Raw genomic sequence first — 2,566 nt, 5'->3', positions numbered from 1 at the left:
CCTTGTAGATACAGATTATCAAAGTTGATTTTTTTTTGTCCCAACACATTCGTGTTCTAGTCTATGAACCTCAGAGATAATTATCTTTTCAGGCCTACAATTTTAGAACATTTATCAGGTTATTAAAACCACCAATTATGGTGGTAAACACCTAAGGAATTTGGAGACTGTTGGAAAGATTAAGAAAACCAACTTCAGAGATTCCTTTGGAGGGAAGGGGTACACAGAACAGAAGAAGCTTTGTGTCCTCATTGAACGCTGATATTCTGACGTCTCTTGAAACGTTTCTTTTTTCTTCTCTTGAAGCGTTTCTTTTTTGTGAATGAGATCCTGAGAATGTCACTGATGACTACATATAAAATCTGAGACTGGTCGTGATGTCCCCAAGTGTTTTAAACTACTAAGCTGCTCTGTGATCTCTGAGTTCATAGCACTGGAATCATACCGCCTGCGGGGGAGAGGCCTGTGGCCTGGGACAGATGGTGAGAACCTTTGCTGGCCCAGGATCCTCAGGAACAGATATGCTAACCCCATTCAAAAATATCTTTGAGGCGATTCACAGACCTGTACCCCTGGGGATAAAAATATATGTTTATAAAAAATAAAATTAAAAAAAAATATCTTTGAATGCCTGTCCATCTCGGTGGTTTATTCTCAGGACTGCAGGGAACGAAAGGAATCTCTAGTTTACTTGGTTGGTCCAACACCTAAGAAGTTGGGCAATGGGGAGACGAAGTATGAGAAGTGGCTTGTCAATATCACAGCCTGTGGAAGATCCTATTATGATAATCGTCAATATGGTGAGTTATCTGGGGAAACATCGGGGAAGGGCAATGGACATGCCGGAGATGCGGTCAGCTGTCCATGGAGGCAGGCCCTCCCATCCCCTTACACACCCACTGTCCCCCTCAACTGCATGGGGAAATGCTGCAGAAATCCCCTGCCACCGCCACTCTTTCCCATAGCTCTGTCCTCACAGGGAGCCCCATGGTCACACCTTCTTCTCAGGTCTCATTAGCCAGTGGGACTTCACCTAAGCCATTTAAAATCTGAAATGATGTGATAATAAATCCATAGATAGTACCTACTATATGTCAAGCACTGTTTAAAACACACGGCTAATGTTAAGCCATTTTAACCTCACAACAACCGTACAAGGTAGGTATCCCTACTATCCTCATTTGTTGAGGGAAAGATCGAGGTGCGAAGTGGCTAAGGGTCTTGCCAGAGGTTATACCATCAGTAGGTGGTTCCAAACTTGAACGCCAGTAGTCCGGCTCCTGTAAATTACACTATCATGAACTAAGTTTTTGCTGTCTAGCTCACAAAGAACACAAAAGAAGGGACATCAGGGGGATGGGCTTCTAATCCCTATTCGATAGGCTTCTAATCCTCTTTCTTCAGATCTACTTGGTCTTACGGTCTGGCTTTCTTGGGAAGAGGGAAGAGCATAAGCCTCCCCCTCGGGCTACCCCAAGCCTGTGTTCCCACGGTGGCTGAAAACCTTGCGGGCTTACGCACACCTGCTCTGCCCCAGCTGCTGGTGTTGCCTGACACCTGCCCACTGGGAGAACAAAACCGAATTATGTGGCCTTGCTCCCCAGGTGCTTACCCTAAATAACCAGGATTAAAGCCAGCAGCAAGGATCTTTCTTGGGGCATTAGTTTAAAACAATACCTGTTCTGATGCGGCTTGAAACCTCAGACTGGGACAAATATTTTTCATTGTCTTTTGGAATCCTCCTGGGATCTCTAGCCTAGATAAAAGATGTTACAGAAGTGTTGAAAACAACCTTCACATCTAGTAGCTAGGTAAGCGAATGTTCCAGAGCCAGGCATCCAAATCGCCTGGAGAGCATGTTAAAATGCAGATTCTGATTCAGTGGGTCTGGGGTTAAATGGCAGATTCTGCATTTCTAGCAAGATCCCAGGTGATGCTGATGGGAGTGGCAAAGTTCTAGAGCATTCCTCCCACTCCTAGGAAGGGAAGTCCTCCGCAAAGGGAAAGAGTATTTTCGATCCCAGATTTTGCTCCTTTCCTGAGTTAAAAATATTTCAAGGGATGATTTTATTGCACAAAACTGTCTTCCTGTGTAGGGGGCCATACTGAATAAATGGTGGTTGAATGCATTTGCACTAAGCCACCAGTGTTTTCCCTGCCCTCTGGCTTTTGGTGTGGTGGCTGAGTGGGTTATGTGTGGGCCTGTAACACTGCACAAATCTCAGTTCAGAAAGCCTTCCTTAGGGGGTAGGATGTGGAGCCTGAACAGCGGGGGGCAGGGCAGCTGACAGGCACGGAGTTAACGGCTCTGGGCCAGGCATCTCCTACAGTTTCTCTCACTTTCTGAAGCGGTCTGGGAGATAGGCGCTGGAGTGCCCACCAGCCTCGTCCATACCAACACACCAGCTGAAGCCATGTGACACACCTTATATGTAGAGAGATTTGAATCCAGATCCGCTCAGAGACTCAAGCACCTGTGCTCCCTCCCCCAACCACCCCACCCCCCCATCCCAGCACCCAGTGAAGGGGGCAAGGAGCTGTTTGAGGAGCTGGGATGGGAAAGAGA

Source organism: Lutra lutra, chromosome 11, assembly GCF_902655055.1.
Source record: "Lutra lutra chromosome 11, mLutLut1.2, whole genome shotgun sequence".
Lineage (NCBI taxonomy): Eukaryota > Metazoa > Chordata > Mammalia > Carnivora > Mustelidae > Lutra > Lutra lutra.
Note: the sequence above shows the minus strand (reverse complement) of the source record.